At 42.0% G+C, this 22,752-nt stretch overlaps 1 protein-coding gene across 17 annotated transcripts in view; it reads left to right on the forward strand.

The window, feature by feature from the left end:
* KANK1 (KN motif and ankyrin repeat domains 1) overlaps positions 1–22,752 on the forward strand; it is a 117,328-nt gene that overhangs the window by 43,744 nt on the left and 50,832 nt on the right. For 3 of the 17 annotated variants that reach the window (XM_040655371.2, XM_040655374.2, XM_046905212.1), the window contains exon 3: positions 5,232–5,333. The exons of 13 other annotated variants lie outside the window; for them this stretch is intronic. The gene's annotated coding sequence lies outside the window, so the exon portion shown is untranslated. The remainder of the gene's footprint in view (positions 1–5,231; positions 5,334–22,752) is intronic. One more of the 17 variants, XM_046905209.1, reaches the window with a different exon arrangement.

Here is a 22,752-nt window from a genome sequence, read left to right on the forward strand (position 1 = left end):
ACTGAACAAAATTACTTCTGTACAAATCATTTTCTTTGACATCAGTACCATTTGCAAGTGAATTAAGCTAAGGAGTAGGATGTGACTCATTCTGCTAGCTTTGCTGTCTCCTGTTAGGAAAACCACAAGGGGCAAACTGGGCTGAAGGGCGAATTCAGGTGGGTTTCATAAGCTTGCGCAGTAAGTACAGTTACTGGATCTGGATATTGCCCTGTGGCATTTGTGATGGGGACACAACTAATGTCTGAGAGGCAGGGCTGTGCTTCTGAGTCTGCTGTTTGATGCCCTCTGCATGCAGAGCAGCTGAACAGCTGGTCTGAAACCAGCAGCCTGACTGTGGGCTACTTCGAGCCATGGCCAACGAAGTGCAGCCCCACATCCCCAAAGAGTTCTGGATAAGTCTGCCGGGTTGGCTTTGTGTGACAGCTCGTCACAGGGCTGCAGCACTCCCCTGACCACATGGAACAGGTAGCCTGCAGGTGATACGGGCAGAAGAAATGTGTTAAAGGCTTTGCTTTTTAAGATCTTAGAATACTCTTAGCAGGAAAATGTTACTCTGGAGACTTGGCTTTCCCATAGGCCTCTACCTGTCCCAGACCAAAAGTCCTGGCTTGTGCAATAGGTAGCTCAACAGAAAAAAAAAAAAGAAAAAAAAAAAACATGGAGAAATGATCAAGGTACATAACTTAGTAGTGAGAAAGAAAAGTCAGGAAGTAAAAAAGAAAGCTTTGGATGTTCCCAACAGTCTCTGTAACAGCTGTGACAGTGTGCAGGAGCCGCAGTTGGCAGCAAATGCCTGTTTTTCTCAAGAGCTAGGTTGCATTAGGACTGTGTTATCAGGTAATATCTCTGTAAATCTGCCCTGAAGGATGTTCTCTCTGTTCAACAGGATGGCCTCCTTTGCGAATACTTTTTCATAACATACTGTGTATATAAATAAGTCATGCTAATTAGAAAGATGAGCAGATTTTCCTATCATCTGTCTGAGGAGAACACATTTTCTGCACAACATGCTGTGGGTGCATAACAGGCCTTTATTTACTACTCAGTGGTACTCCCTATGTTTGCTGAGCTTCTCTCAAAAAATATGATTTTTAATAGGTGAAATACCGTATTCATAGATGAACAATCTCCTGCCCCGCAAGACAAGTTCCATCTGTGGGCACTCTCGTACAACCTGACAGAGCTAGTCAAGTATTTCCATGTCTTTGAAATTGAGTTAGCAATTCTGTATACGTTTTGGCATGCGTCTGTGGAGATAGGATAAAGAAATCGTACCTCCTTTGAAATGGAGTTGCAAATCATTTGGAAATGCTGCACGCATTTAAAAACAAAATAAAAAAATGTAGCTGTCTGGGAAGCCCTGAGAAATACAATCTCTTCACACTACTCTTGGGTTCTTTCCAGCCCTGTAAAGTTGAGCATTTGGCCATAAAAAGGTGCGGTTGAATACTGAAAAATAACACAGTAACTTTAATCCATTTCTGTTAATGCTGGTGGTGGAAGAAACAAACCAGAGTGGTGTTTTGCCTCTGTGATGCCATACCTGTTCCATAGGGTTCAGTCCTGTCTGACAGTGACCAGTGTGCCCAGGACACACAGGGCAGGCACATTTTGCATTTCCATTATAGATTCGCCTCCAGCAATTTGTGGTCTGGAGCTTACTCAAGCCAGTGAAAATTGGTGGCGATGTTTGTTGTTTTTGCTTTTCCAGTAGCCCTTGGTGTACAAATACATTGTGTTTTTCCTTCTATCCAGCTTTTAAGTAGGTGTGGGCTTTTATCATGATGAACAGCTTGTAGCAAGGGTATCCATGTGTTTATCTATATGTTGTGTGAGTGTACCTCACTTGCACTTTTCTTTCCTGCTTGAACATCCCCAAGCTTGGAAATGTGGAAGCACTGATTCCCAGTTCATCTTTTCCAAAGCACACACTTAGTATGCCTTTCTATTTAAGGAATTTTCAATTTTCTTTCATATAAATCAGTTAAGTTTCAAAGTAAACTTTAAAAGGCTATATTCATATTGAAAATAAAGTGTCCTAAGTTTTGTACAGTAAAAACCACCTCTTCCCCATTCTTCCATCTCTCTCCCAGCTAAGTACTGGGAAAAACACCTGGTTATCTTTGCTGTTGCCAGAGGTTTGTTGTTAAACTGGTAAAAACATGATCAAGAAACGCTTAAATACATTTCTGTATTCCATTTTGAGAGTTTCTAGCCCTAAAAAAGGAGGAGGAGAGCAGGAATCAAGGAGATCCTGTTCTGTTTGTGCATACATTAGCAGAATGACTGGGGATTTTACATATTTAACAAAGAGTTGCTTTTCTTTTCGTAGCGCTTGGTGTGAGAGAGGAGGAAACATTACTGTCTGCCAGGAAAGTTCCTCTCCCTCCTTGCTGCTCAGGTTTGGTCTCTTAATTGCTGTGATATCATCAGTGTCACCACTCATCAGCTCTGCCTTCAGATGGTGAGACCTGAATTTCCAATGCGGTGAGCTGGGCAAGGAGTTAGCAAGACTTTCTTTTTCCCAGACCACAAAACTGTTTCCCCATGCCTTTGTCTGATCACCTTTCAAGTAAGACTTGCTGGCTGGGAGAAATGCCATTGAGAGCCCTTGGTGCCAGGAGATCCAAGTAGTGTCCCTTTGTGTGGTGGCTCAGCGGCCACTGACTGGCTAGTGTGGATGCAGGTACAGCAGAGTGGAGCTGCAGGTGAAGTTCATATCTCCTAAAGTCATGATGACAGCTGACTGCGGTGACTTTGGCTGTAAGAGATGACCACTGGACCACTGTGGCCCTTAGAGCTGCCTCACAGGACTGAGACTAATTCCAGGGGGCTAACACTGTCCTTTCACCGTAGCGTCGTAGCGTCTTCCAGATGGACCTGTTGGCCTCCTCTTTCCCCTACATTTCAGTAAGTTGGGAAAGGTGAGTTTTTAAGAAGAAAGACTTGACTATGGGTGATGGATCCATTCAATTTTGGACAAAGCTTTTCTGTTGCTGAAGGACAAGACTCTTCTGAGTAGAAGTGAATCCTGCCTTGTCCTCCTAAATCACGGCTTAGTCTCCTGTTCATGGATGTCTGGATATTTCCAGTGGCTGCCAGTGCTGTGGGCTGCTTCAATTCCCTTTCTGTAGTGCCATCTATTTCCCTGAAGGAAGCTCAATCCCATTACCAAATGAAAGAGTTTGAAAGGAAGATGCCAGACGTGTTTGTCCACTGATTAGTGATGGAGTCTCTCAGAGCTATTTAGTGATCAAGCAGAGTGAAAGCAGCCATGTTCCACTTTGTTCAAGTGTACAGTTTTTCTTTCCAAGTATTTTTAGAGTGCAACACAAAACCTGTAACAGTTGATCACAATGCAGAATTACTCTCAGTCTGTGCTGGTAGTAAAGGTCTTTGGTATCTTTTGTTCATTTCTCTTTTCAGAAAAGCTTTAGGTGCCTGTTAATATGCAGGACCTGGTCTTCAGGCTTCCTTCCCTACCTCTGTGTTTGTGGTAAATTGGTGGAATTTGTATATAAGGAAGCCAAAGAGCTTTCATTTCTGCTCCAGGATGCCACTGAGAGACGATATTATGCATTACGATAGGGAAAGCCAGGAAGAAGGCTGTGTTTCTGAGGAGCTTCCATTCAACAGCAGGAAAGCCACTCAGGTTGCTCTCCCAACAGTGCTGAGCAAGGTAACTGCATGAGCACTGTGCCTGAAAGCCTCTGATAGGCCAGCTTATGTGGACACCAAATCTCCTCGTACAACTTCAATGACTAATCTGGGGCATAAAAAATAAAAACAAAGACATTGAGCAGGCTGCTGATTTAAATAAAGCTTTTGCTGATACAGATGTCTCTTTCCAGGTGTCTCATTACCAAGGGTGAGGGTGTTGTGTTCTGTACACAAACACTCCTGCTCTTGAACAGTGAGACGGAGACAGCAAGCTGCTAAGAGCTGAATGCTTTCAGTTGTCCTGCAGAGGCATTGCTGTACACAGTGTGAGATGCAGACCACAAGGGATATTAACATCATGCAAGTCAGGCACCTGATTTGGAAATGGATTTAATTGCTTTTCTCCCTTGCAGTTTGGTGGAGTGCAGTGGGGAAGTTGCAGCATTTACTGTAAGGTTTAACTCTTGGTGTTGGTTACTTCTGGCAGCAACTACAGCCAGCGGTGCTTTGGCATCAGACATAGCATAGTGATTAGTGTAACATGCAAACAGTAATTTTGTCGTAACATCTGCCACCCTCTTGGGGTGAGGCTGCATGTTTTCCCTCTGGGCTGACACTTGCTGAATGCATTTCATTAGGTTCCCAGACACACCCTTGCTTCTATGCAATTGGTGTGCTTATTAAAAAGGTAGGAGGAAAACCTCTTCTGTTCCCAATACCCAATTTACTAATAAACTCTCATTTCTTTCTGCAAACAAGTTATTATCTCCCTTGTACCTTTAGATGCTGTGGTCTGCAGTTAGCAAATGAGAGAGATCTGTGTTGGCCACTGAATAGAAAGGAGAGGAAAGCCTTGCAGTTCTTATCCCCTTTTGCTGCTATGTGTTGGAGAAGCACTGGCAACCTTCTCCCTTAAAGCTAACAGTTGCATCTTTCTTTTAGAAAATAAACAACAGAAAAAGCCCCACAACTCTTCGCACTAGATGGCAGTGTGGATAGCTCTATGGGAAGCCTATTTTAATCGCAGGAATCATAAGAATGACAGTAAATAGTATTCAACATAAAAATCATTCTGCGGTGATGGTGAGCACCATTCACTTTGTCTGACACACACTGATTCTGAGGAGTGCAGATTCCAGGTCTGAAAAGCTTTGGTAGGAGGCACCTATTCTCAAAATTGCAAGTAATATTGTTGTTTACTCGGTTGTTTTCTTTGCTTCTCACTAGCTCCTCTTGCCTTTCCAAACTGCTGAAGTCCTGTAGGGCTGAGGATTCATCCACTCTCTTTTGAAGATGTGCTGGTGCTGCCCTCCTGCATGTGTAACCCATAAGGAGGGTTCTGATGAAAAAGTAGGGACAATTGCTGAATTGTTCTGAAATGCGCTAAAATTACTGGCTATGATTGTAGATTCCTGGCTGTGTGTTAGCCAGTAGATACACCAAGCACAGATACTCTGAAGGAGCTATCTCAAGTCATAGTAACAAAAAATGACATGTTTCCATGTATGAAATATTAAGCATAATAATTAAACCTGGCTAAGTAACAAGATGTTGTCTTGTATTTGAAGGTCAATATGAGATTAAATCACCTGTGAATGCTGCCAGTCTGTCACTGGAAGGAACTGGAAGAGCAGACCTGAAGTGAGTTTCAGACACTGGCAGAGTTAAAGGTCTGTGTTGTTCTGAGCCATTCATGACAAAGCATTTCTATCTTTATGATGGCTTCGTTTGCATCTGTATATTTTCTCCTTAACAATACTTGTGATTTTTCCTTGAAAGGAACCCACAGTAATCAATGACAAATCCACTTGCATTTTTATTTCAAGCTAGGGGAAAAAAAAACAAACAACAAGCTGCGGTCAATGTAAGAAATTGTTTTGACTTATGCTCGAGGTTGCTCAAATAGAAAAAGTAATATGCAGGTACTTCAGTGGGAAACTTTTATTTGTCTTAAATATTCAAAAGTGTATTTCAGCAGGTGTTTTGTGGTATGTCATTTAGCTCTTAAAATTCAAATAAGAGAATCAGTGATTTGAGACTCTATCAGAAAGGTTTAAGGCCAAGTTAATGATAGGAGAGTGAATTATGAAATCTTTAATCGCAAACAGACATCGAGCATGCAGCTGCTGTTATGCTGCACTGAAGGAATCCTTCCTGGAGAACTTGTGCAAGCTACATGAGATAACAGAGAATAAACCTTGGCTTGCAAACTATCAGATCTGACATCTATGAAGCAAATGCTAGTTAATACGTATAATATTATGTCTACGTGTTAAAAGCTTTCAAATAAAAATGCAATTTCTGTTTGTTTTTGTTTTTTTTTTTTTCAACAATACTGAGAAAAGAAGGCAAGCAGTTTGGGGAAAAAATAAATGAAATAATTGATGTCCTTGATCTTGGCAATGCATTTACTGCAAAATACTTTAATACTTGCAGCTAGTTCAGTAGAAAGAGAATGGTCAAAAAGATTTACTCAATTAAAAAGCTTTGTTTCTGTATTTTCATAATCTGTATTTTCAGAATCTGTCTCTTTTAGATGGCTGCTGGTTAACACATTGAATTATTCCTTAATCTGAATACAATTGAGAGTTTATCCTCAACCTTACACTCTTGGAATGAATAGCTATTTTCTCTAACTCCCATTGCTCTTTGGCCATATCTCTGTTAAGTTTTCTTGCTAATGAGGCAAAAATTGCCTTGTGATACAGGCTGGATGACATAATTAAGTGCAAATAAAAACTGATTTTTTTTTTAAGTGGAGAAAGCAAGTTGGATTCAATTTATGCATGGTCTGTATGATTGGAAGGGGCACTGCTGTAAATTGGTCTGGATTTCTGTATAAAGGGTGAAAATTTATAAATACTGATATGATCACAGCTCAGCTCTCAGCAGAGATTTAAAGTATAGCTCTAGGAAGACACGGCCAGCAAATTAGGAGCACAGACTCTACAAGGGAACTTCTTGTACAATTGCCCTGTTTAGAGCAGGAAAGTCAGAGAAGGCTGTAAAAGATTTGCCACTTGAATGTGAAACTATCTTGCTACCACAAGGAATATTTGTGGTTGGAATAGGACCTTCTTCTTCTAAGAAGAAGATAAGTGAAATGTAGACAAAGATTAGCTTCTTGCTCAGAGAGCACGTCATTTCTAAACATAACCTGTTTGCTGCCTTACTTAACACTTCTGGCAATTCTCGTGGCTGCTGGGCAGACTTGCTGCTGCGCTGTGATACTGGGGGTACCCCCCTGATTCACCATCCTCCAAATGTGCTTCTGCAATTCACAGCCATTCTAGAGGCTGCAGTCCTGCATGCTATTAGTAAAATTAGCCTTACACCCCCTTAAAAAACATCTTGTTTTTCTGAAATGTTAAGCTAATTGGCCTTGTGGTTTAGTCAAAAGTGCAATATGTTCAGCTGTAATCATCCTAAGAGGCTGTGTTTTTGTTTTTTTTTTAATGGGTAGGATTTTGCTTAATAAAACAAACTGATATACTTACTGTTTTGTTTTGAGATAGATAACCAGGATGCAGCCACACTGTACAGTACGTTCAGTTTACATTTATGTGAGTATCTTGCTGTCCTTCTGAAATGAATAAATAGTGATATCTTTCATAGAAAAAGTTAAGAAAATACAGAACTGTGGGCTTTGGAAGGAACTTCAAGAGATCATTGAGCCCAACCCCAGTGCTAAAGCAGGTACCCTACAATAGGTCACACAAGTGGGCATCCAGATGGGTCTTGAATATTCATCTCCATAGAAGGAGACTCCACAGCTTCTCTGGGCAACATGTTCCAGTGCTCCATCACCCTTACCATAAAGAAGTTCTTCCGCATGTTTTTATGGAACTTCCATTGTTCAAGTTTTAGGCAGTTCCTCCTTGTCTTATCACTGTGCAGCACTGAGAAGAGCCTGGCCTCATCCATTTGCCTCCTGCCTCTCTTTAGACATTTATAAACATTACTCAGATCCCCACTCCGCTGTCTTTTCCGCAGCCTGACAGACCCATGTTACTCAGTGTTTCCCCATATGGGAGATGCTTCAGTCCGTTTATCATCTCTGCAGCTCTCTGCTGGACTCCTAGGAGATCCCTGTCCTTTCTGAACACTCCCACTGGTATATTCCAAATACTACAGGATTTGTTTCCTAGGGCTGCTTATTAAGAACCATTGCTTTTTATTTCAAACGAAAGCATCCTCCCAATTTAGACCAGTGTATGGCCTTAGAAAAAACTAACGGTGATGATGAAAAGGTTGTGGTCTACCAAAGATAAATGGAAATACAAGCATACAATAATATAAAAGCTACAGAAAATTGGGTAATAACTGGTTTGCATTATGCAGTAACCACTGGGCTGAGTGTGCTTTAAGTCACATATTTCTGTGAGTAACAAAGGAAGATTTTTTTGACAGGAACAGTTGCTAAACTTATGTGCTTTAACCAGCAGCAAAGGAAAGCTTGAGCTGTGCAGCTGTCTCATTGATGAGTGGTTTCTTGCGGTATTGAAGCCTCTGGAAGGATAACTTCATTTATGCCAAAGAAAACTGCCTGGTGCTCTTAGCACAGATTTTTTGGACATTTTCATTATTTGTTGAACTAGTTTGAAATGACTGAAGGAGAGCTGAGTGTTTTCTGAAGCATTAGCCACAGTGCTGGAAAATGACACTTCAGGCCATTTCTACCTTTGTATTATTCACTGTTTTACCGTATATGATATTAGAATCACAGAATGGCTTGGATTGGAATGGACCTCGAAGATGATCTAGTTCCAACCCCCTTGCCATGGGCAGAGTTTCCAGCCACCAGATCAGGCTGTCCACAGCTGGCCTTGAGCACTTCCAGGGATGGGGCATCCACAACCTCTCTAGGCAGCCTGTGCCAGTGCCTCACCACCCTCTCAGTGAAACACTTCCCCTGACATCTAATCTAAATCTTCCCTCTTTGAGTTTAAAGCTGTTCTCCCTTGTTCTATTACTATTCCCTATGTAAAAAGTTGATTTCCCTCGTATTTGTAAGCTCCCTTTAGGAATTGTAAGACTGCAGTGAGGTCTCCCTGCTGCCTTCTCTTCTCCAGATTGAACAAGCCCATCTCCTTCAGCTTCTCTTCATAGGAGAGGTGATCCTCTGGACCTATTGCAAAAACTCCACATTTTCCTGTGCTGCGGACCCCAGACCTTAATGCAGTACTCCAGATGGGGCCTCACAAAGGCAGTGCAATCTCCCTCTCCCAGGTGGCCACCCATCTCTTGATGTGGCATGGGGTACTGTTGACCTTCCAAGCTGCAAGTGCTCATTGCTGGCTCATGTTTTTTGTACACCAGGACCCCCCAGTCCTTCTTTCCAGTGCTGCTCTCAATGAGTTCTTTTCCTAGTCTGTATTTACATCTGGGATTGCCTCAATAGAAGTGCAGCACCTTGCCCATGGCCTTACTGAAACTCACTAGGCTTGCATGGGCCCAGTTTTCAGTTACTATCTAGTTAGTATCAATTTTTATGCTGACTTTGCTAGTTTTTAAACTGTGTTGAAGAACACTTGTTTTACAGGCCGATCAGAGAAAGATAGATTCCGAGCATTATTAAGGTTGGAAAAGACCACTAGGAACATCTAGTTCAACCGTCAGCCCATCCCCATCATGTCCACTAACCATGTTCCTCAATGCTACGTCTGCATGCTTCTTGAACACCTCTAGGGATGGTGAATTCATCACCTCCCTGGGCAGGCTGTGCCAACGCTTTACCACTCTTTCTGAGAAGAAATGTTTCCTAATAAACCATCTGATCCTTTCCTTGTGCAACTTAAAGCCGTTATCTCTCATCCTACCACTGTTACGTGGGAGAAGAGGCTGATCCCCACCTTGCCACAACCTCCTTTCAGGGAGTTCTAGAGAGCAATAAGGTCTCCCCTGAGCCTCGTCTTCTCCAGACTGAACAATCCCAGCTCCTTCAGCCACTCCTCATAAGACTTGTGTTCCAGCCCCTTCACAGCTTTGCCCTTCTTTGGACATGCTTCTGAGCCTTAATGTCTTTCTTTTAGGAAAAAAAAAGTTACAAATTTGCATGTCATACATACATATATAAATATATATAAATATATATATATATGTATTCTCTCTCTCTCTCTCCACACCCCTCACCTTGTGTTTGGAAGTGTTGAGAACCAAGATGGCTCAGTCTGAGCTGCTGCATCTTGCAAGAACCAGAGGCACTGGCAGCTGGTTGAGTTGATCAGCACCCTAAATGCTTTACTAGAAGGACTGACCAAGTGTAGGAAGTGAGGAGCAGTGTTAAAGCAGCTTTGAAAATTTATTGTTGCAAGGCAGCACTTTACAGAGCATAAATATGGCCTGTTTTTCTAAAAATCTATCAAACTTTTAACTTCTCATGGAAATGCTTGGAAAGTGTTTCTGAAAAAAATTCAAGTTAACTTAATCAGTATTACTATGTTGGAGATAAGATAGGTCTTTTAAAGTGGTGCTGAAAAATACGCCTCAACCCATTAAAAGCAAGCAAGAAAAAAACAGCCCAAACTAACCTGCCACCCCTCAAAAAATGGAAAAAAGCCCCAACGAACTAACAACCTAACATCTTCCTGTTTGAAAGAGGGAATAAAATGCTCCTCAATTTTTTCCAGTATTTTTGGCCTCACATAAGAGCCCAATGAATCTGTCAGTTGTTGGGCAGTTTAAATACTTTCAGTCTTGCTAAATGGTGAGAAACATGCCAACACGGAACAGTCATGCTGCTCCTGGGAACTGTGGTTGCAGCCCTGAGCCTGGGCTCGGCTCTACTATGAATTTCCTGAAGCAGCTGCTTATCAGCTGGCGTCAGTGTTTGCACATTTCTATTGCTAATGCATGGGAAAGTTAGGTGTTCTGCATCCTGTGCTTGCCTATTGTTAGCATTCTCCATGACACCCTGTGAAACTGTGGCACTTGACATTAGCTTTCAGAGCATGATCTCCCTGACTTAAGCTGAAAGAAACGTCTGGGCTGGAGAGCAGTAATTGGAAGTGGGGCCAGTTGGTAGAGATGAGCTGATGTCCCATTACGATCTTTTGCAAAACTCTTCCCCTAAAGCCAGAGGAGACTTACAGGATGTTTCCCTGCAGCTGCCCTAGGAAGGACTAAAGCTAGAAAAGCTGCCTTCCTCAGCTTGGGGCTGGGACTCCACCAGCATTGCTGCTGAGCACTGCTCATTGCAGCACCTGACAGAGCCACCATCTCCAGGTTCTGCCTTCTCTATTAGTCTTAAAGCCATTCCTTGCGCGTTAGCTTAGGTAGTAAGAAAACATGGATCATACAGCACATAGGTGAAAGCCTGTCTGGTGACAGCAGGGCTTGTTTGGAACATTTGGTCTTGAAAGATCAGTGTTTGCAAAATAAGTGATCTGAATTTAGGAAATGCCAAGATTGCATATTCTCTAGTGTTAAAAGATATGAAGCAAATAGAGTCACATAGAGTCACAGTGCTTCTTCAGGGAAAAGTTTCCTTGTATAATGGCTTAACCCCCAAAAGATACAGAAAGCATAACTTGCAGATGGTTGGGCCAAAACTCAGAGGCTTTTGACAGGAATGCGAAGCTGCAGAATGCATATCTGGCAGGTTACTAGCCCAACGCTCCTAAGATTACTTTCTAAATGTGGTGTAGCAGCTTTGGTGGAGTCATACCTCTTGAAATTCAAATAAGGTCCTCATCATTCCTGCCCTCATCAACTGAGGAGCCTCCATATGTGGGTAGGAAATGTTCCTGCCAAAAATGTCATGCCTCTTGGCTTGATATTCATCTCCTTATCCAGTTTTACTTGGAGTTGTGCTGCTACTGCAGCACCTGTGGTGTAGGGGCAGGAACTGTCATTTAGCCAAGAGCAAAGGTATTTGCCTGATTGTATCCTTATAAAGATTCGCAATTTTTCTGAAGAAAATTTGTTAAAACCAGTGTAAGTCTGCTGCAGGCAGACTTCACAATATGCTTAAATAATATGCCTTTAATCAGCAGATCTGATAAGGTCAAGAATAGACTGAGTAGGAAATAAAGACAATAAATTAAGTCAATACAATTAATAAATAATCTTGTCTAGAATTAGAGGTTGGTGTGAGAGAGTTGGCAGTAAATAACTGAAATGCACTCACAGGGAGATTTGGTTATCTTTTATTCCTGTTAATTATTCCTCCTACTTCTAACCAATGCAAATTTCCACCCATGCATGCAGTAGGTGCAAGCTAGTGCAATATCCCCCAGGGCCAGCTGCGTTTAGAAAAGTCTGATGTCTGTTCCCCATCAGTCCTTAATGGCTGCTATACCCATGAAGAGTTTGTAGCAAATTTGGAAACAAACTGTGCAGGTTCCACCTGATGGTGATCAGAAGTCACCTGTTCTGACGCCAGAAGCTGAGTAACAAAGGTAGTGGCCCACAAACAGGATCGAAGTGTTGTGGAGAGAGGTTGGCTGCCAGTGGCCCTGTCTGGATTTTGTTGAGATGAGCTCTGCATGGTGCTCATCTCTGCAGCAGCTCATATCGGTAAGACTTAGCACCTCTCAGCACCATGCAGGAAAGAGCTCAAGAATGTGTCATCCTCATAGCGATGATGACACAGATGAGCGCAGTGGCTTGTGAAACGTGTTTTTCTACAGCATTTTGCCCTACAAGATGAATGGGTGAAACTAACAATCTTTTTGAAGGAGTGCCCTAATATCTTTGTGCAGCTTGTTGTCTCCAGTTTTGTTTTCTCCTTCCTTTGGAAACAGACAAACTGATGAACATTCAACTTCTCATTATCTGAAAACTCAGCCTTCAATATATACTTCTACTGCAAATAAAACCTTGAAAGCTGTTCACAGGGAGAAATCAGTCTGTAGACGTAGCCGTGGTCCTTCACCATCGTGAATCAACACTAACTTGGGATATGTATCAGCATTTTTCAGTGAGATTAAATTTATATTTGCAGATAAAAGCACTCTGTGCATATAAAGTCCTAGAGATAAGGGTGTTTTCTTGGTGAGTTATCGCTATTGCTTGTAAGTGCTACTTCACTACTTACTCATATTGCTGCAGTGATGCCTCTCAGGTCCTGAGGGGCAGGATGTGTGCTGACAGATCCAGAGAGAATGGGAAACAGCCCTGCCATCCTGCACATCAATTTGGGAGCTATGAGGTGCCCACTAGGGCTGACCCAGCAGCATCTTAGATTGGTCCTTGCTTACCAGCTAGTTTCAGATTGTTTCGGTGGGAGAGGGGACAGGGCAAAGTGAATACAATTTCAGAGGCATTTTGCTATATAGCTGCCATTTATCTCTCTGGAAGATGGCTTTTAAGGAGTGTGCCTTACTTCACAGCTGCTCATGAAAACAGCGCCTGTCCATGTGTCCGTGTAGGCTCGTGTGTCTGAGCTGCCATATGATGAATTTTAGCTATACTTAGAGGGGAACTAGTGCTGGCCTTCACTCTTGAAGAACTTTATTTTGGTATGTGACCTAACTCAGCATTTCTCAGTCTTGGTAATGTCCTGTATTGATATCAGTCAGTACTCAGTGTGATGGCAGCAGGTAAGAACTGCAGTCCTTCCATACACTCAGATGTGAACGTCACCTATTCCTTTTTTCTTTCTCACGATTTTTTCCTCATTCTAGATGTCCTGTGAAATAATTAGCACATTGCAAAAAATAATGCTTTAATTGTATTCAGTTACATAAGTAAGTTTTACTCATTTTAAGCCTTTGATTAAAGAATTTGCACACTGTTTTCAACATTGCATTACGTAAGGTGTCTCTTCCACAGACTTCACCTTAGCACTGTCTGGTAGCTTTTCTCCTTCTCTTTCCATTTTTCTGACTTCTTGAATGAAGCTGTTATCCTTCAGTGTGTTGGAGAAGTTGTCCTATTAACAAGCTGGTATTTTGTAGTGGTAATTCTGTACCGGTGGAGGTAAACTGCAACAGATTTGTACTCTGCACTTCTGTACACATTGAAAATTGGTGTGTTTTTCTCAGTGTGTCTCCCCAGCAGAAAGAGCGGAAGGGGGACCTTCAGCCTTGGTGACAGCCTGTCTCACTGCGAAGGAAATGGCTCTTTTGAGCAGAGAAATAAAGAAACATAGTGCATAAATGTAAGAAATATAACGTTGTTTAAAGATAGAGAATGGAAAGCGAAATGTTTACTTGAGGAAACCTTTGCCTAGCATACACCTTTTCAGCTTTGGAGTATCACTGCAGGCTCTCACATCAGCATGCCGTTCTGCTTCAGTTTCCTGGCAATATGTTACTGCTAGTGCGATGTCAGAAACACTGTCAGAAACAAAGGGCAAATCACAGATTAATAATTAGCAATAAATATCGCAGCATGAGTTCAAATGTAACTTCTGTACTTGGTTTTGGTCTTGTATTATGAGGGAAAAGATAAAAGTCATTCCAGTGCACTGGGGAGGAGCAAAAGGTAGAAGGTAGCATTTCCCAGTATGGTAGTTACATGGCTTTAGAAAATTAAGAGATCAAAAGTAGTAGTAGGAAGGGTACTTGGAAAGCTCTTTAATCCTAATGTATCATGCTGTCTTGTAATAATTTTGGTTGCTTGTTCTCCTCCCCCTCAGTAAAAGCAAATAGACGTGTATGAACTGATGTTCCCATTACCTGCTTTTTGGCACTGGATTTGCTGCTCTGAGGAAAGTGTGCAGGTGGATACCGGGGTTTGCTATGTCTGCATGCATCCTTGATGACAGAAATGCTGAAAATCAGTAGTTTCTCCAAATGAGTGAGGTAGGGGGAAAGATCTTGAGCATGTTTTGGAGCAAACCCTGTGAGAAAATTTCAGTGTTAGGACTTTCCTCATCAAAACACTTATCAAGGCTTAAAATCAGAGAAAGATTATCACTAAAAATACCCTCCTTTGCAGGGAAATCAGACTGGATATAGAAGGGAGCTTTAAGTTCCACATTGATCCAGAAAACTGGAACCAAAGTCTTGAAAGCTTTTTCCATTTTTTTTTTCCTGATGAACAGTCCTGGTTAAAATTTAGCTGTTCTGTTCTTCATTATACATGGGGTGAGGGTGAGGAGGGAGAGATACTGGCTATAATCAAGTTGTGTGTATGTGTGCATATATGTGTATATATATGTCTGTGTGTACATATACACAATTCTTGCTGTTCCACCAAGAAGACATAGGGATCTGCTTTTAGCTCAGTGTTGGTTCATTCACTGGGCAGCACAGGGCTACATCTCAGCTGCGAGTTCTTTGTGTGCTGGGGTTAGGGAGAGCTTGGATGATAACATGGTTTAGCTTGTTAGGGAAGCAGCATGTGAACAGGAATAATATCAGCCGAGAAAGAGACCCTCTGGAGCCTTGCTACAGTGTGAGAAGAGGATGGTGTAGATAATAGTGCAGAGGATTATCTTTCTCTCCAGACAGCGTGACATAATATGAAAGTCATTCTTTTATTACTAAGATCATCCAGTTTAGTTTCGACACATTCACATAGTTTTCCACTTTGGAGTGGCCTTTTGCAGAGAAAAACATGAATGATGTGGAAGATGCATTGTTTCCTAGGCTATCCTGCTGTGCTGCTGTTTAGAAGAGTAACTGTTTATCTTGCATTTTACCCAGAATTTGGTTAGTGGTCAAAGAAAATATTGTGCTTATATTCTATTCTAATATGGTGACTTAAAATTGTAAAGGTAACATATTTATGAATGTACATAAATAAATGTACAATAAATAAAAAAAGGCAGGTACACTTTTTTTCAGTTTGTGCTGGACATGTTCTGCTATCTCAGGGTTATAGCAATGGGACTTCAAGGTCCATCAGTCATTTGGGGAATTACAGTTTTCATTGCAGCTTGGCATCTGGCAGAACTGTAGAACCACAGAATCATTAAGGTTGGAAAAGACCTCTAACATCAAGTCTAACCATCAGCCCACCCCAACCATGCCCACTAACCTTGTCCATCTGTGCCCTGAGATACAGATGGGCCCTTGTTCATAAGGTCCCTGCTCGTGTCAGTGCTGTGATGTCACTTTGTCTGACAGACAGTTGGAGTGAAGGCTCAGAGTACCGGTTTGAGGCTGATGAACAAAAACGGGTCTCAGTGCTGCAGGCCATGGTCCTGCACATGGTAGTAGTACTGTGTACATCCAAACATCTGGAGAGCAGCTCTCCTTCACAGCTCCCCATGGCAGCATGTGTGAGCATCACACCAGGAGCGGGACTCGGCTAGAGCTCTTAAGTGAAAGAAGTAACGAATGAAGTTCTGGTATCTGGCTGCCAAATGTGAAAACTTCTTGTGTTATTAGTTGATGAGTACACTTCCCTCAGCCCTGGCACTTCTCAGAATTTGCCATAGTAGATGTCTGAAAAAGAAGGGGAGCATGAGCATGAGAAGATGCTCTGAGTAGTTGATACGAGCGCTAGCAAACAGAGCATGAGAACTGGATGCTAAGCTATATTACTCAGATTAAATGGCAGAGTCCCCAAGTGTAAGGAACAAGTGGCTCTAACCTTGGGTTGATGGAGGAGGAATGCCCCTCCAAGGGACAGGAACCTTGTCCCAACTTGCCCTCCTCTCCTTTGGTGGGTCGGTGCTCCCTGGTCAGCTTGTTTTTGGCTGCCTTCAAGGCAGTGTGACTCTTGCACAGAACTGAGTCTTTCTCAGTGAGCTGTTGAGCTTGAAGCTTTTGAGAATACCCAGCCAGCCAGCCTGCCTCTGCTGTGCTCTGCGGTGGCTGCTTCCAGGCAGTCTCCAGTTAGCACATTCCAACTCCAGGACAAAGAGTTAGCTCTGTGGCTCGCTGCATGCTCAGTAATAAGAGGCAATTTTGTATGCAGTGGCATTGCTCACAAGTTCTTGTTGCTGTGAAATCCCCTCTCTGTGCCACAGGAGTGTGCAGGCTCCCTGTGGTGTGGAGATGGCTCTGGAAGAGGAATGTGAGCAACCTGCATGCCCCTGGGGTGAATGCAAACTGTGAGATGAGCATCTGCACTGGTTTGCTGCCAGCTGCTGCTTTGAAGGAGAAGGAAAAAGCCTCAGAGAGATGGTCTGTGGCCAGGGGAGGAGACAAGAAGAAGCATGCACACACTGGCTGTTCCCAGGGGATGCTGTATTGGGGTGGCTGGGGAAAACAGCCTGCAGAGTGTCTTGGATGTGTTCCCTGGTCAAGAGGAAGCTGTGTGTTTGTGGCTCCAGTGCACAGGAAGAGCTGTGGCGAGGTAGATACGCTGGATCTAAATCAGTAACTGTCCTGACACATTGTAGTTGCAATCATGTCACCCATTTGCCATAGCACATTTATTGCTGCTCTGTGTATAGCATCTCAGACCTAAAATCAAACGAAGGGACAGACTGAGATTTTGGCTGTCTGTTTCTGAAATGTGTTTCATGTTTGTACTGATCATAAAAGATAAGTGAAAACTAAATATTTGGGCACTTTATACAAGAGTTAAATCTGTCTGTTTAGCAGTTTGTGCATTAAAATACTTGCAGTTTGTCTTAAATGCATTTCATGTTTATAAACATCCATCATGAGTGTGTTCACCTCAACCTTTATCTACCCTTTAAATAAGCAAAAACATTTCAAAGTATTGGGATGTACACGTGTGCTTTATTCCAATTTTACTGCTTAAGCCTAGACTGTGGGAAGATTACTGATGTATCCTGCCCAACTGAGTGGACAGATGTGACTGGTAGATCATGTACAGTTGGAGAGGAGAAAGTGGAGCTGCTTCTTGTGCCAGGCACAGCAGCTCCGGGTTTGTCGGCACCTGAGAAGTCAAAAGTGTACTGTATCTGATGTATGCATGGCCCCCAACATGCATTTGTTCCTGTCGTAGATTAACACTGGTTTTGGAAGTCTTTTCCTTTATTATTGGTGCTGTATATGGGTCTTTGTCACGGTGGAAGAAAACGCTGATCAACCTGTGTTTTGTTTCGCTCTAGAAGGATGATCAAACCAAACTCCCTCCAACCCTGAAAGTCATATCTTTCCCACCTCACCACACACACACACCTACCAAAAACAAACAAACAAACAAACAAACAAAAAGAAAAAAAAACGCGGGTAGCCCAGTTGAATCCCTTGGCTCTCTGTCAGAGCAAGCATTACAATCTATTGCAATCTTGTAGTGGCCAGAATTTATGTATTTTAATGTGACTCCTTATTCATATGCATGAATTAAAGGGAGTGTCTTCTACATCATACATTAGGAATTTCAGGTATAAAAAAAGTTGTCTTTTGACCCTGGATTATGTTTCTTGTTCTAGTTGAGAGGTTTTTGCTCTAGTATAAACAGAAATTGCTTTCTGAGTTTCAACAGTGTGCGGACTTTAGAAAGGCTTTTTGCTCATGTAATGCGATGATTGTAATGTTGTTGGGAATAACTTCTAGAACAGACAGGTGTCCTGACAGCACTGTGTAATGGGTATCATCCTAACATACCTACCTGTGCTCAGACTTGCAGCAGCTGAGTCAAGATCATACTCTTGCATGTTGGTTGTAGGCCACCAACAGACTCGGAAAAGCTAGAAGATTTTAGCCTAGTTCTATCTAGACTGGGTATTGTCTTTATCAGAAGTGACAAAAGCATGCCACCTGTAGTGTACATAAACCACAGAAAGACTTCCTCTTACTAATGGATATTGCCCCTCATAGTGAGAACTGCTGCTTACTGGTAGCACTGGGTGTGGTGGACCTTGGAGAGCAAGAGTGCTTAAAGTCCATTAGGTAGGCCTACCTCTTGTGCACTTAGGGGGCTGTGTCTGCTCTCTGGCTGAGGTAAAGCTGCTTCTATTGCAGGTAGATTCTGTCATAACTGTTTTCTTCCTTGTCAAAAATCACTAAAAGTGAGATTTTCCTTCCCACATATTACTGGGTCCCGTGGCCAAGCTTGGTTATGCTAAGATAAGTACTTTGTCTCATTTTGTGAAACTATTCTTGCAGACTGCTTTTTAGTAATGTGCTCTTCATGATGAGAGTCTTCCACATGGTTAGCATTTGTGTAAAGGTACAAATAGGACAAGTAAAATGATCAGAGAATGGAGTTTCCTTGTGAGCTGTGAGAAAAAAAATGAGGATAGTAAAGTAATTGAGAGGTTGGATAAGATGGAATCTGATGTGATCTTCACGGAGTCCTCTAATGCAAGAATTTGATGGTAAAGTTTGTAGGGCATCAGTTTAAAATAGATAAGAAAGTACTCTATAGAGAGCTTCCTGTCCCATGATGCATCAAGTTTCTTGTATTAACAGCACCAGAATAATACCAGACAAATTCTGAAATGAAGTATGGGAATACCTTCTGAAATTCCCAGTCTATCAATTTTAGGTGCTAGGAGAGCACAAGAAGCATGGACATTACCTTATCTTCAGGCATGAGTATTCTCTTTAAATAGTGCCTCTTGTTGCTACTGTTGGAAATAAGTCTGGGTACACCATTTGTCTTTCCTCACAGGATGCTGCTTATATTTGTGTCTGCTGGGTATTATTTTGAAATAGTTCCCCTGTTGCTTGGTTTATGTAGAACAGCTGATTTCCTTTCTAGATCCCTCAGGCCCACGTGGGATAACTCCATGTGAAGGGAAGCAAAGAGCTAACAGCTGGTGTTAGAGCACTGCTGTTAGTGAAGGTGACAGAGCAATACCGGGGGAGATTCAAAAAAAGCAACTGGGTTGCTTGGGGTAGTTGGATGCCTTTGAAAGATTCCCGTATATGTCCATTTTCCAAGACATCATCTGTACTGAAAGCAGTCCAATAAAGCCTTGCTCCTTTGCAGTAGGTAGTTTGGAAGAGTGAAGCAGAAGCTCTGGAGAAGTAGGCAAAAGAAAACCATGTTAGACTCTGATGATAGTGAAGGCTGTGAATTTATTCACTGCTTGTGGAAATAACGTGGCAGGCAGATCACTTAACACAAGTCTGCTTGAGAGAGGGGAAGACAGTTCAGGACATCCTGATGGGAGTGAACAATGGTCAACTCCAGTATAATTTCAGAATTAGAGCCTGGCATTGCACTGACTGGGAATTTGCTATTCAAAAGCAACAAAGCTTAGAGTTGGGTCTAATTTTTGTGACAGAAGGGAAGCATGTGCCCTCAGAAGGAGCACTCTGACTGTTCTCTCCTTCAGCTCGCTGACTCAGATCTCAGATTTTGAGCCATCGCTCTTCTTAACAAAGCTCAGTTTTTGCCTGAAGCTCTGCTGTACACAGACCTTGTAAGGACAATGCTGTAAGTGGAGAGAGTGAGGAAGGCAGGCAGATAAATTCATGATGACTGTAGCTGTATCTTATGAGTTAATGAGCCTCCTGAAAGGTTTACAAGGCTTCTTTTTCTCCCATATTTCTGCAGATCTTGGAGGAAAAAAAAAAAAAAAAAAAAAAAGGTATAATTGTAAGAGTTGCATCTTTTTTGATTACCTGCTTAAATACAGTCCAAAATCAACTGCCTATCCAATCACACTTTGTAAGAATAATCTCTGATGTTGGAGGAGGCTGAATCACAACAGGTTGTTGCCTAAGAGAGTCCACAGGAAACACAGATCTTAGGGAATTATACCTTTGCATTTTAGGGTGGCCTAGGCAAAACAGCCCATGTTAGTGATTTATTTTTTTAAGTTAGTGAGATTTAAGTAGGATCTGAAGTTGCATGGTTTTGCTTGTGATGTGGATAATAACATTAAAAAAGACATTATCTCTGGAAAGAATGTGAACGCTGGTTAATTGCTACATAAAAGTGAAACTTAAAATTGTTCCTAGTCTACACTTACCTGCTCTACATCTGACCTGAAAAAAAACTCTCATGTAACTGCATTCTTACATCATTTTAAAGTTTATTTAATTATAAAGAACAGCAGCAACAACAAAAATGATTTCTTCCTGACAAGCCTTGCCTCTCTACTTTTTTTTCCACCTGTATTGATAAACATACGGGTAAAAAGAACTCAAACACAGAAGGGACAGGATTGAGAAGAGAATATCAGTGATCTATGGAGTCATTCTCCCAGGGTAGATACCAACCACAACTCCCCACATTCCTTCTCTTGCTGCTGCTGGCTCTTGTCTTTGCTTCATTTAAATTGCACATGGCATATTTGGTTGAGAATGTGAATTAGGCTGCAGATGTTCCTATTTCCTGTAGAGCTGCACGGCTCTGGAAAGTGCTTGCCCCTCTGGCTGAGCAGGAAGATGGTTTTCCAGTGCCATTTTCCTCTTGCAGTTAGCGAAATTACCATCCATGTGTTTAGATGGATCTTGCATCTTGTGTCTTGGATCTTTTTTGCAAATGTCATCTGTCTTGCAGAATGAAACTGGACAGGTTCTACTGCCAGGATGACCCACATGTGAGGGGAAAGTGTCAGGAAGAAGTTTGGTACTAATCTACAGCAAAAATGGAGCAGTACCAGTTCTTAAAGTATTCTGTCTCATGGATGACTTGCTCTGTTAAATCCTTTCCCTGCTGAATCACTACTTTGTGCTTGCTAAATAGATGGTTTTTTCTCCTGAGCCCACCCTCTGGAGTCTGAGTGAGTCCACCTGAGCAACTGCAAGCCAGTACCTTTGGATCCTGCACCACTGTGTCCCACTGTTCTCTTACTCTGGGTCCAAATCTTAGGTAACAGCATCTTAATGTCCCAGCTGTACTCAGAGTGGTTCAGATTATTTGCAGCTTGTATTCAGTGACTGATTTTTCCATTTAATTTTAGCGGTCCATGCATGCCATGAGAAAAAAGGAAAGCTATATGCATACCTAGTTAGACTAAGGCTCTGCTGCCTGGGAAGCCAAGGTCTGGATTGCTGAATCCCACAGCAAAGTGCTTGTGCATCACCATTTCCCATACGTGACTGTGGGCCCTGGTCAGAAAGAATTTCTGGTTGTTTTTTTTTGCTTTTCTGGGTTAAGAGCAGTGTTACCTTTCTCTTCTAATAAATGTTGCCACCATGCCATACTACAGCTGCTCTTAGATCTAACCAAAATGATTTTTTTTTTTAAAGCATCTCATGTTAGCATCAGTGGGAGCCTGTACTTTCCACATGGTCTGTGCTTCTGTGTCACCAGCTCTGCTGCATAGATGTCAGGGCTGATGTATGCTCAGGTATTTCAGGCTCAGAAATACGAGCATGGGTGTAGGTGTCCTGATGAGATGCAATACAAAGGAGGACTAAGGTTCCTGTCCCTTGTGATTAGGACATAGACTTTGTTTTGCCTAAGGAATCACCTTTCTGGAAAAACCTGTAGAAGCTGGAGTGTCGTGATAGTGGGTACAAACTGAGGATTGTGTGTGTGTAAGGTTGCTGCTATTGAACCTCAGGGAAGAAGAGAGTTTGAATATCTAATTCAAAACACTTGAAACAACTGCGGCACTGAGCAGAAGTCTTCATGCAGCTAGTCTCTGCTTGTTTTGCATTTGCCCTTGGGTCTGTAAATCACAGAATTCACAGGCAGGCAGGGGGTGAGCATGTAAAAACACATGGGCAGAAAGTTGAAGAGATGGGAAGGGAATATATAAGCACTCCTAATTTTCTTTTGTACGATGTCTGAACTGCAGAACATACTGCGGTAGAGCAGGCTAAGTTTTTCTCTTCTGTGTATTTTAAGTGACCTGCAGTGCTGTCCTGTACCTTGCTGACACAAGAGGCTTCTGTCAAATACAGATTTTCTGGTGTGAGTTTATTTCTAAAAATGGTGTTGTACTTGCAAGAAATTCAGTTCTCTGTGTTGTTACAGCTCAAAATGGCATGAATTCCTTTTCTCTGTGAGCCTGCTGAGCTGGGCTAGATTTTCCTTCCATACCTTGACAGCTATTTAATACACAGATTATCAACTGCAGTTGCATTTCATTAAAAAGCAAAAAACAAACAAAAAAACCCCACAAAACACAACAAAACACACACACAAAAACAATATTTTTCCAGTTACTTCAGGTAGTAAATGATGAGACCCTACATGCATATAATTCTTTTTTTTTTTCATTTTTCTGTATTTTTTGGGCTGAGTTTCCTCAATAACTTCCAAAATAACTTCCTAAATTACTTTCTTTATCCTTGTTTAAGCTCAGAAGCAGTACTGTCTTAACTAAAGGCAAGTTTGTCACTTATCAGATGTACTTAAATCTGCACA

This window comes from Gallus gallus, chromosome Z, assembly GCF_016699485.2.
Source record: "Gallus gallus isolate bGalGal1 chromosome Z, bGalGal1.mat.broiler.GRCg7b, whole genome shotgun sequence".
NCBI lineage: Eukaryota > Metazoa > Chordata > Aves > Galliformes > Phasianidae > Gallus > Gallus gallus.